General features: G+C 48.5%; 1 protein-coding gene across 2 annotated transcripts in view; it reads right to left on the reverse strand.

Annotated features, from left to right (window-relative positions):
- The window catches only part of KCNB1 (potassium voltage-gated channel subfamily B member 1), an 87,535-nt gene that overhangs the window by 33,365 nt on the left and 41,024 nt on the right, over nucleotides 1–13,146 (reverse strand). The gene's annotated exons all lie outside the window — the stretch shown is intronic.

The following is a 13,146-nucleotide window of genomic DNA, read 5'->3' on the forward strand; positions in this document are numbered from 1 at the left end:
ACCAGCATGTCTAGATGGGAAGACAGGCAGGACTCAGGCCCCGTCAGGCCAGGGTTTGCAATGCTCCTTGGTCCAGTGACCTTGGACACCCTCTTTCTCTGAGCCTCAGTCTCCTCATGTGTAAAATGGGGTGAAACTACTGATGTTGCACAGAAATCAATGGGAAATCTTTTCTTGCTTCCTGCAAGAAAATAATAGCAACCAGTTTGAGCACCTACTGTATGAACTTTCCTAAGTGCCTTAATTGTGGCTTTTAAACCTTCTAGATGGGGACCCCGAGTGAGAGGTACATTTGCAAAACAATCCCGAGAGCACACCCACCCTGATACAACACCCATCCTTGTGACAATAACACACTCTTGCATTATTGTTCTTGTTTTTTCAATGGTGGTTGGTGACCTACTAAATTGATTTTATGACCCTCAATTTGAAAAGCACTGTGTTAGCTCATTTAAGCCTCACAAAACCTTATGAGAGAAGAACTATTAATATCCCATTTTTATAGATCAGGAAAGGGCTTGGCTGAGTAAGTGATGGGGCCCCGAGGCCAAGTCAGCCTTCAAACCTTAACTGCTGTGCTCAGCTGCCCCTTTAAGGGCTGGGAGGTAAGCAGGGCCCCTTCCTGGGATGGGGTGATGGAAACCTTTCCACAATTCCCTAGCAACTTCCCTTCCTTGGCCCCAGGCAGCTCCTCTTTTGGTTTCCCTAAGCAGGACGTCAGGTTAGTAAAACAGATCCCAGAGTTTAATTAAAATAATGAGCTGTGCCAAAGGCAGGGCGCCAGGGCGAGCCAGAGTGGGGAAGATGAATTACAGTTTTGTTTGGGGAAGAGGTGGGGAGGGAGGGAGGGGAGAAGACAGGGGCCTGTGAGGGGAAGAGAAGGTGAGTATGAGAGAAGGGAAGAGGAAAGAAGGAAAAAGAGGAGAGAGGTGGGAAATGAGGAGGGAAGAGCAGGAGAGAAGAGAGAAAGAAAAAAGACGGGAGGAGGAGGAGGAAGAAGAGAAAGGGGGAGGGAGATAGAGGAGAGAGACAGACAGACAGACCTGAGAAAGGCAGTCGTGTTTTGATGCGGCTCTGCACACACTCCTGCCTCCTTTAACCCCTCCTCCCAGAGAATCCCAAGATCAGAATCTTCTACAAGATCGAAATCTGTCACTCCTCTGCTTTAGAGCTCTCTATGGCTCCCCAGTGCCTTCGGAATAAACCCAGACTCCTTCCTGTGGCTCTCGAGGCCCTGCAGGATCTGGCTCCTGCCACCCCTCCCACTCTCTCTTGTCCCCACTCTCCTCCTCCCCTCCCCGCAGTCCGTGGGAACTCTGGCTCCTCCTTCAAGGTCTCCTTAAATATCACCTGGGGGCACAGGGCTGAGCCTGACGGGCAACACCCAGTTCCTGAGCTCCTGGTTCAGAGGGGGAGCTGGACAACACGCAGGTACTGGATGAAACGGCAGAAAATTGAAGGTGGGGATCAGCGCTGGGCGGAAGAGCGGTGACCGCCTCTGAGCGCACTTCGTGCAGGCCCTGCTCAGAGCGTGCAGGCACTGCACTCTGTTCATGCTCTGAGCCGGAACTAGGTGCCATTATCGCCTTCACCCCCACGAGCAGTGAAACAGGCTGCACGCAGCTTATTGAGACAGAGCTGGGTTCTGGCTTTGAAACCACCAGGCTTCGTGGCAGCTCCAAATAGTGAGGAGATGGGCAGGGTGGACAGATGGGTGGGGGCAGGGAGGGAGAGATATTTGGTGGCCTGAGAAGGTGATCTCCTCAGAGACAGAGGGGCTGGCCACGCAAAGACGGAGGGGAGAGTGTTCTAGGATGGCTGATGTGGTGGGATATTCTGAGCCCTGCTCCACCTCAGTACCTAACCTGTTACCATCCTTAAAATGTACATGGCCCAGGCTGGTGTGGGCATTGAGGGAGGCCAGAGCCAAGTCCACTGAAGGCTTGGTGGGTTCCAGCCCCGTGACAGGGCCCTGGGCTCTTTCCTGTCTGAAGGTGACCTTGGAGAAAGGTTTAGGGGACTCAGTCCCCTGCCAGTCTTTCCAGCAGCCCAAGGTCAGGGGAGGTCCAGGAATATAATGTCTTTTCAGTTGTCACACATGTGGCTTCATTCCTTCACTCACTCCCTCCTGCCTCACCACGGCCCGCTTGTCCCTGAAGTCCTCTCTGACCTCATCTCACACTCCTCTCCTCCTCACATGCTCCACTCCAGCCACAGTGACCGTCTGGCCATTCTCCCAACATACTGAATCATTTCTGCCCCAGGGCCTTTGCAGTAGAATCCCCTCTGCCTGGAATGTTCTTCCTCCATTTTGTGATGCTGTCCTTAATCAAGCCTCAGCTTCTAGGAAGGGATTGCGGGTGTGCAAAAGAGGGGCCATTCTGCTCAGACCTCACAATTCCTAAGGGTCTTAAACAAGAGTTTTCATGATACAGATATAAGCTTACTCACTGCCCCTCTATTTATTGAAACAACTTCAGTGTCCATTTACAGGGGAAAATTAAATCAACATTGGGCCACCCACACAATGGAATACTACACAGCTGTACAAAAGAGCAAAGGGGCCCAGTGTGCGTAAATGGGGAATAATCCCTGAGGAATGGTGCTAGCAGTCCCAGTAAGATGAGAACGTGTGTAACTAATTAGCCCCCATTTCAATAAAACAGAGAACGAAGGATCTACACACATATGAGTTTGGATTAACTTGTGTATGGAAAAACTGTTTCTGGAAGGGATCAGAAGAAATGGGTGACAATGGCTGCCTCTAAGGAGGAGGGAGGGGGACAGGGGCAGGAGAAGGACTTTTCACTGTGTGCCCTTTTGAACACTTTGACTTTCATACCAAGAAAATATATCACCTATTCAAAAAACTGACATTTCAATATTTTTAGAATTTTGACCTTAACTCTAAATGGGTTACATACACAAACAGTGACGGTGACGTAAAAAGACTGTGATTGTCAACCACACCACCTTGCAGCCATTACTGGCTCATGCCTAGAGAACGGTATGAATTTATAATATAAATATATAAATACATAAAACAAATCCTGAGGTTATCTTGTGAGCCTCATGCGTGCACTGTGTTGTAATTTTGTGTGGGTAGGTCAAAAGCATGAATTCATTCAATTTTATATTTTAAATGTACCATAACTTTTGAGATATCTTCATTTGGGAGCTTTTAAAAACATTAATTAATATACCAGGAGTCTAAAAAAATAGGAATCTTCCGGGCTTCTCTTGGCCTGAGGGACCATGTCCCAGTTCTCCTCAGGGAGAGACCTAAGAAGCTCAGAGAAAAGGACCAGTAAACACCAGTCCCTCATTTGGCCGCTCCCGGGGGACGGTGCCAAGTCCACCAGGATGCAGAGGCAGGGCCAGGGCCGCCCCTGGTGACTGGGGGCAGGAGGGATAGCAGCCTGGAAGGCTGGTCTGGCTACGAACTGGGGGGACCATCTTGTGTTGCCTCTTCTGGAGACTGCCCCTCACAGAGCCAAGCAAGAAGCTCTGCCTGGTTCTGTCCGACTCCACAGCTCAGGCTTTTTAGCAACTAAATCTAGTGAGAGGTGTTGATACTGTATGTTTTCACTTAAAAATCTAAAAAATGAAATAAACAAATCAATATAACAAAACAGAAACTGACTCACAGAAACAGAGAACAGACTAGGGGTTACCCCCGGGGAGAGGGGTAGGGGATGAAGAGGTATGAACTACTAGGTATAAAATAAATAAGCTACAAGGATATACTGTACAGCACAGGGGATGTAGGCAATGTTTTACAGTAACTTTAAATGGGGTATAATCTGTAAGAATATTAAATCACTACATTGTACACCGGAAACCAATATATTGTAGATCAACTACACTTAAATTTAAAAAAATGTTAATTTAGCACGGCCATGGCCTGAATCGAAGTCAGTTTCCCAACAGTCTGCAGGACAGCAGAAGTAACCACATGGCACCACTAATAAGATACACGAATTTACCCTATTGTAAGCGTCACCCTTCAACGTCCTCAGAGTTCGTGCCCAGCCTTCATCTTACATCTCACGACCACCCTAGGAGGTAGCAGGGTGGGTTTCATAACTCCCATCTTACAGATAGGGAAGCTGAGATTCAGAGTGGAGAGGGGACTTGTCTAAGGTCACACAGCTGGGGAGTGTCATACATGGTAAGGGTCCCCAGTCCAGAGCTCTGAGACATCACCTGAGGGAAGCCACGGTGGGCCTTGCTTGGTGCCTCGGTCCCCAGGGCATGGATGGGCGAGGCCCCTTCTCCCCAGGTGGGCAGAGGCCAGACGACTCTAGTCTAGACTGTGCTGCTGAGCCACCATAACAGAGAATCTCAGAATGTGCAATGGATCAGCGAGAACTGTCAGATCTGCCTTCAAGAGGTATCTGGAACGTGCTCACCTCTCGCTGCCCCCACAGGTGTCCCCAGGGCTGGGCACCCCAACTTAAGGCGGGGGTTACAACTCACTGTTGGTGTGTTTCTGGAAGACAGCCAGAGAGCTCTGGCCATTTCCTCCTAAAAGCTCTGATGAAAGGTGAGGAGAGATGTGAGGCTTCTCTGGATTCCAGGTGCTTAAGGGCCTAAAGCAGCCATGTGCATGTTGTCCAGCTGACTCACCGGGGGCTCCCCTCAGTCGTGAGAGGACACTGTGACCCAAGGCTGGGCAAGAAGGCCTGGATTTCCAAGTACACAGCCCCTCGGGAGGGGGATGGAGGGCGGGGACACTGGCCTAGGGGCATAGAGCAGCCAGGGTAGGGGCTTGCTTCACACATGGCCCAATGAGGCAAAATGAAATTTGGCTCAAACCATCTCCAGGCACACAAGGCGGTAAGGGATGTCTTGTTCTGGGGCAGGCCCTTATGGTGTAATAGTCCCGAGGAGCATTTTCCGCCCAAACCCAGTGACGTACTAATGTGCTGTGAACTTGCCAGCCAGTGAGTCTTAAAACATCACCTTCACACCCTTCACCTCTCCTCCATTAAGAGGTGAGGTTTCAGTCCTTTCCACTTGAACTTAGACTCTGAAAATTCAAGACAAATTCAGTAGATTATGGCAGAAATGATGCGGTGCCCGTTTCAGGACCTAAACTTTGAGAAACTGGCATCTATCACTTCCTGTTTCTTGGTATGATCATGCTTGGAGCCCAGCTACCATGCTGCGAGGCAGCCCACACCCCTCCACAGAGAGGAACTGACAGCCAGGAACAACTCTCAGGGCTGGACTGTGTGAGGGAGCCTCAGTCGAGGGGCCACAGCGGACGCCAGGGGCGGAGTAGAAATGCCCCAGCCCCACCCATCCCTGCACATGTTGCAGATTCAGGAAGGAATGAATGACTGATCTTGTTTTAAGCCACTCATCTTTGGGGATGGCTTGTTATGTGACAGCAAGTGACCAGAACACCTTCCCAACTTGGAAGGCATTCCCTGCATCTCACAAGGACCCCAAATCCAGATATAGGACTTTAAGAACAACAGAGAGGACTGGTTATTTGAAGACAGGCTATTAAGTCAGAAGACTTCATCTGCTGACTTTCCCCCACCCCTCTCCAGTCTCTTCAACTAGAATAGCTAAGAACAGTCTTGGACTCTTCCCTACGTGAGACAGAATCCTCTACTAACCAAACACACTCCAGGAATGAAGGTGGCAAACGTGGCAAAGATGTTTTCCTTTAATTTAGGATTTTAGATATTTTTCATGGAGCATGGAATTATCTGGTAGCTACAGTCCTGCTTGGAGTATCAGAGGAAATAAGGCCACTGTATAGGAAAGCACCAAAAACCTCTCTTCTGCTCCTCTCTTCTCATGATTATGCAGGGCTACCATGGAGATGGAGCTCAGAAGAGGTGGGAGAAGTTCAGCCTCTGAAAGCTTCACCAACGCCTCTCTCTCTCTAGGACTTGGACTGGCTCCATGGAAGTAGGTTTGCCTGCTTTTCATGGAACTGAGTTTGTCACGTGGTTTTAAAAGTCTCTAAAACTCCATCTGCCAAACCCTCTCTTATCTGAAGATGGCTAGAACTCCCCAAAGAGCCACAGCGACAGGACAAAGCCCAGGGAGTGCGAGCCGAGCGGTCCTGCCAACAGCAGTCAGCACCCGCCCCGGAGCGGACAGCGCCCCAAAATCTCTCGTCAGCACCATTAGGGAAAATCCTCAGGAACCCGCTGAAGGTGACTGGATACAAACTGTGGTCTCTACGAAGAATGAAATACTACTCAGCAATAAAAACGAATGAAGTACTGACAAGGCTACACCACGGACGAACCTCCAAACATTATGCCAAGTGAAAGAAGCCAGACACAAAGGCCGCACAACATAGGATCCCATTTCCATGACACGTCCACCAGAGGCAAATCCACAGAGACAAAGAGCAGATGAGTGGCTGTCTGGGCCTGTGGGTGGAGGAGGGGAGCGAGCGCATGGAGGCGTCAGGTTTTTTTGGGAAATGTTCTGAAACTGGATTAGAGCGATGGCTGCACAGCTTCGTAAATTTACTAAAAATTATAGAATCGTACATTTAAAATGAAAGAATGTTACGGTATATAAATTATTCCCCCAGTAAAGCCATTTTAAAAAAGAACCCAGGGAAGTCAGAAGGAGGAGACAGGGCGGGGGCCTGGGAGTTTTTCAGGCCTCGTGGCGCACAGAAGATAAATGGGTGGGTACTGGTTAGAAGGGGTGGAAACCGTAATTTTCTTAGTCACCTAAGTGGGGAAATCGTGGAGCAGAAGGCCTTTGACTTTCTACTAGTTAAAAAGAGGTGTCATGAGGGATAAAAACTGAGACTCATAACAATAACTGCTAACACTCATTAAGTGCTTATCCACGCCAGGTGCTATGCAAAGCACCTTCCATGTATCAACTCTTTGCTCCTCCCAGCAGCCCTACGAAGAGGCGCTGGGTGACAGTTCTCCATGGGTCCCTCAATGTCTGCCTGTCTTCTGAGCAAGAGACACTGAGAGCTCTGTTCTGGACAATCTTCTCAAGGGTGTCTGTATAGCAAACAGCCTTGGAAGACAGAAACAGCATCTCCCTCTGGGGCAGAGAGCAGAGTTGTTTCTCAACCAATGTAATCAAGATAATGTCTCCCTTCAGGGCAGAAGCGGGGCAGGTTTGCCAGTAGCCCTCTTATAAGACTGGGGGTTTCCTAAGCTTGGGGATCCTCAGTTGTGACAAGCCCAGGTGGCATAGATAGCATCCACCTGGTTGGCCCTGCAGCGCCCCCGTGGAACTTGGGGGCAGAGAGAGTTGTTGCGAGTGTGACGCTCATGCCACCTGCTGTGCTGTGAGTAATAAAACCCTTCGTCTCTGACCCAAGGTTCTCTAGTCTTCTGCCAGCCTCCATGAAACTGTGGCAGGCTCACCTGGCAGGTTGCAAGCAAAGTGAAATCTCAGGTGCTCCACACTTCCTGATACCTGGCACTGACATCACCCCCATTTTACAGATGAGGACTCTGAGACCCAGAGGAGTGAAGCTTTATGTTCAAGGTCACACAGCTAGCAAGTGACCGCACTGGGACTGAAACCCAGACAGATTGGATAAGGCAGGAGATCTCAGCAGGGGATTGGCGAAGGTAACACCTGGGAGTGACAGGAGCTGCAGGCTCTGAAGATATACAGAAGGTCGTGCCTCTCAGTCTCCCAACCCCACACACCCCCAGATGCTGCCTGTCCCCACATCCGGCTGCTGGGGCTGAGCAGCCAATTTGGGACGTCCGCGATATATTTAACGGTGAGTCACGCTCTCCCCCAGCAATCAGCAGTGGCAGGCTCAGGAGGATGCAGGGAGCATCTCTGGGAATCCATGCCTGAGGGTCGCCATGGCAACCCCACCCGACTTGCTTGCCAGCAGCTGGGATGCCAGTGCCTGAATCAAGGCAGAAAATAGTCTCATAGGCCAAGGATGAAAGCAGGCCGGCCACGTGCCATCACCAGTGGGTTCACCAGGGGTTGCTGCAGGGGTCCTGAGGACTTGGTGATCAGGAAACCTCATGGGCGTGCTGCTGAGCTTGGAGTCCCACCACGGAGGCCTGGTGTCCCTGGCCTGCTGGGATGGGGGATGAACACCATCTCCTCCTGCCTTGGTTCTTCTTGGTTTTCCTGCCTCTCTCATACATACCCACCCTCAGGAAGACTCATCTCCATCTGAGGCCTCTAAGTGCCATTACAACAGCTAGAGACTGATGGCAATGTAAAGTGGGGATGGTAACCACAAGCCAGTATCTTCCCAGATAATTCTGAAGACTTCAGAACCTAAGACAAAGCAGCCACACCCACACTCCCACACCAAATATGAATATTCCAGTAAAAGCAGTTTGGAATTCATTCATTGATTCATTCATCAATTTGTCGTCTTAATTGTTCATTCTCAATTAAAGTCACGTTCCTACAGGCCCTGTGTAGACATGGACCTGGTCATTTATCCCCATCTCCTTCTTCTCTCCCCCTTTCTTACTCCACTCTAGCCCACCAGCCTGAGTGCTGTGCTTCCGACATAGCAGGCCCTTTCCTGCCTTAGAGCCTTTGCACTTGCTCTTCTAACTTCCTGGAAAGTTCTTCCTCCAGATAACCACAGCCTGACTCCTGCACTCCCTTTAGGTCTCTGCACAAATCTCATGTCCTCAGAGACATTATCAAGACCACCCTAGGAGAAAGCACCCAACCCAGTCTCAAGGATAAGGCCAAATATATCTATGTGACGTAAAACACAGCTTGTGACTTAGTTTCTTCTATTTGTCACAAGGAGACGGAAATTGAAAATTCATGGCCTGTAAATTGAATCTGACTTTTGTTTGGCCTAAACAGTGTTTCTAAAAAATTGAATTAGTTGCTAACATTCATAAAATTTGGGGAATTTCATTTTAAAATCCCAACTTTCAATTTCTCTTGCAAAACTGGAGGATCAACCTACACATTTCTGCATCTGTAACAGCAACTGCCTGAGAGTGAGCTGCGGCCATCCCTCCAGACAGAGCATGAGAATTGTGGTCTGTCCGGGGCCCACTTGGCCCTCCTCATTCATTCACGTGGCCACATACGGCCTCTGTGAGTCTCTGCGCTCACACTCCAGGTCTCCTCGCTGAGGTCACTAGGGTCTCTAGTTTGAGATGGAGGGAGGGAGGCATAGCAATTGTTTTGCTTTAATCAGCTGGAACTGAGTTTCTAGACTAACCTGGGCATTCTAGGTGAAGGCACTGGGTATGCAAAGGTACGAACTTGTAGGGCAAGTTCTAGGACTGCCAATAAATAGTCTGGAGTGGGAAGAGGCCAGCCAAGTCATTTTGGACCAGATCCTGGAGGGCCTTGAATGCCATGTAAAGTCCTTCAGCTTCTCCTGAGGGCGTGGGGAGCCACAGAAGATTTTGGAGCAAGGCAAGGGCCACGGTCAGAGTCAGCACTGGTGCGGGGAAGCAGGAGTGAGAATCAGCCTCGATATCAAGTCTGGCTCAGGGTTCTCTCAGAGCCAAACCCCAGGCTGGAGTCTTCCCCTGCCCCTCAGCTCCCAGCTCCTTCCTCTGGCTTTCTGATAATAATAGTGTTTTCAGTACAGACGTTCTCTGTCCCCTGCCGGGGATCACTCAACCACCCTTCCAAAGAGAAAACAAAAAGCAGTGTTTTTCTGTGTCTATTTTAGACCGCTGCCTACATCTTTGTTCTTCATGAGGAACACACACTCCCAGGGAGGCCCTTTTCTCAGTTGTGGCCCAGTAGCCAGGTCTGGACCACCAGGCTGGGTTCCGTTATGGGAAAGAACCAGCACATGTGATGGAATCATGCCGGTTACTCTGGGAGCTAACTGGGGATGGCGGTGTCATTAAGTACCAGAGATGTGGAGGTGAGGGGGAAGGAAGCTGTCACCCCAGTCCACATGCCCATCCTAGATGGACCATCTGTAACTATTCTGAGCAGCCAGGAAGAGCCCACTCTCTTTGTCTCCTGAAGATGCTCCCTAAAGTTTGGGAGTTTGTATCATATGGTACGTTTGTGCCCATTTTACTGATGGACTGAGAGAAGTAGGGACTCTACCACACCTGGGTGGATCCAGATCATCCATTTTACAGGTGGTGATACTGAGGCCTGAAAAGGAAGCAGGTTTTGCTCAAGATAATAGAGCTGTTGGCTACAATCTGAAAAGATGAGAATGTAAAATCTCTGAGGGCACGCAGTTTGCCTTGGTCACAACTCTATCTTCATCACATAACTTGGTACCTGGCAAATAATTGGCCCTTGACAAATATACGTTGGATGAGTAAATAACATCTCTACAGCTGTTTTCAGCTTTTACAAATAATTCTCACACACATGCCCTGATTTTAACTGTCATGATTATCTTTCAAGCCAGGACTGGCATTTGTCCTCATTTTGCAGGTGAGGAAATGGAGGTTCAGAGAGGTTTAGTTGCCTACCTGAGATTACACAGCCTGGAAGTGGCAGGCTTGAATCCATAGCATCTTACTATGGGCTGAGGATCCCTTAGAATCTTCAAGTAGAGGAAGAGACTTTGGGAACACCCAGCTCTGAGGTCAAAGCCTTGATCCACAAGGGCAGCTCTGACCAGAATTATACTACACAATCTGGGGCAGGGTAGGGAGGAGGGAGACCAAGAGAGCTGCTCCTCAAAATGTTAAACAGAGTTGCCATCTGACCCAGCAATTCCACTCCTAGGTATAAATCTAAGAGAACAGAAAACCTATATCCACACAAAAACTTGTACATGAATGTTCACAGCAGCCTGTTTCATAACTGCCAAAAAGTAGGAAAAAACCCAAATGCCACTGATGAAGGATAAACAAATGTGGTATATCCATACAATGGAATATCATTCACCCATCAAAAGGAATGAAGTACTGACAAAGGCTACAACATGGATGAATCTTGAAAACATGCCAAGTGAAAGAAGCCAGATGCAAAAGGCCACGCAGTATATGATTCCAGTTATATGAAGTGCCCAGAAGAGGCAAATCCATTCAGACACAAAGCAAGTTAGTGGTTGCCAGGGGCTGAGGGGAAGTGGGGATGGGGAGTGACTGCTAATGGGTGTGGGGGTTCTTTTGGGGACGATGAAAATGCTCTAGAATCAGACTGTGGCGATGGCTGCACAACTCTGTGAATATACAAAAAAAAATACTGAATTACATATTTTTAAATGAGTGAATTTCATGCCATGTGAATTATATCCCAACCAAATCAGTTTTTAAAAAGACCGAGAGAAGCATTTCCACAACAACAAAGAGTTTTAGAAGGGGGAACACACAAATGAGAAAACGTCCCAGCACAGGCAGCCTCATGCTGGCTTCTTGGATGTCTCAGTAAGGATTTCAAGACAGAATTTTAACCCTGAGCCCCAACAATGCACCTGAGGGCTTGTTCCTAGAGAGTTGGGAATCTGCAGGACACCTCCTTCAGGCAACCCTTCCAGATATCCTGACCACGGATGAGAAAAGGAACCCAGCGTGATGACTGGGCAGTATTCAGTGTCCAGGTGCTCTGCTTACTGATGTCTTAATGAATTCATGCAACAGCCTTGCTGAGCGCAAGAGAGCATCACCACCTCTATTATCCAGGCAAAGAGATGGAGGCTCAGAGAAAGGAAACCACTGGCCCAAGGTCACATAGTGTGTGATGCCCTCAGCTACATCACAGTACCAGGGACTTGCCCAGATTCACTTGGGGCCACTTGCTGGGGGACCCCAGTCAAGTTCCTTGCTCTCCATGGGCCTTAGTTTCCCCATCTGTACCATAAAATCCCAGCTCCCTGTCCCCTTCACTGTCCTGGTGGGGGCTTCAGCCAGAGCATCCCCATCTGCCTCTGATATATTGATTCTCCACATTTCATCAGATTTCATTTGAACAAAGCCAACCATTTTTTCTCAGGACCCCACCCAGGGATTCTAGGCTAAATCTGTGCTGTTTTTCTTGACTCTGTCCTTCTAATGCCTGGCACTGCGGCCTCCGTAACCACTTCTCAAATAACCCTGATGTTGGGGGGTTAGGAAGAAGACAAGGTTGCTGTCTTGTGAAGCATTGGCATGATGCGAATTCACAGGTTTTCTTTCTTCAGTGCTAAATGACATACTTTTCAGGGGTTCCCCCTTTACTTTTGAAGTTCTAGATTCAGCTTTGGAGTATGCAGACCTGAGAATTTTCTACCAAAATGTACAGACAAAGCTGCAAACATACACCCTTTCCTGTCTCCAATCATCCATCTACTCACCCACCCACCCATCTATCCATTTCCCCATTCATTCATTAATTCAACAAAAATTCATTGATGGCCTATTAATGTGCCAGGCACTGAGCTAGGCACAGTGGAAGAAAAGATAAAACAAGGTTCTTGTCCTCATGCAGCTCACAGTCTAGTGCAGAAAGACAAGCCTTAGTAAACACACAAAATATAAACATAAATCGAAGTGAATGCCACCAAAGAAAAGTTTAGAATAATAAGGGGGACCTAATTTATATGGGGTGCATGGGAGATCTCTCTGAGGAAGTTGATATGTGAGATAAAGTCTGCAGTATGACTTATGCTTTATCAGTGAGAAATGCTCTTGATTCAAGAAGTAGAAAATACTAACTAAAAGAGGCTCAGACAAGCAAGGGATTCATTATCCCACGTAACAAAATATCCTGAGATAGAGTTACCCCATCATTGAGAAGCATAACAATATTATCAAGAATCCAAGTTCTCTACCATCTGTTCCACCATCCTCAGAAGACTGGCTCCCTTCTCAGGCTGTCTCACCTTCATGGACCCAAGGTAGCTGCCATTGCACTGGCCATCACAAGAAGACATGATCACACCCAAGAGCAGGAAAAAAGTCCCTCTCATCTTCCTATCATCTTCTGTGATAGAGGAAAACCTTCCCAGAAACTCCCCAGCAGATTGGATGGGTGGCATCACATATCCACACCTACACCACCACTGCCAAAAGGAATGGGGCCACCAAGATTGCCTCAAACCAGCAATTTTTACCCAAGGGTAATTCTTCCCTCCATAGGACAATTTTGGTGCAATAACTGTTCACACGCATGTGTGTCGGGGGGTGCTAATCACATCTAGTAGGTAAAGGCCAGGGATCCTGCTAAGCATCCTGTAGTGCACAAAGCCCCCACAACAGAATTATCCACATAAAACAG

The sequence above is a fragment of the Vicugna pacos genome, chromosome 19 (genome assembly GCF_048564905.1).
Source record: "Vicugna pacos chromosome 19, VicPac4, whole genome shotgun sequence".
Lineage (NCBI taxonomy): Eukaryota > Metazoa > Chordata > Mammalia > Artiodactyla > Camelidae > Vicugna > Vicugna pacos.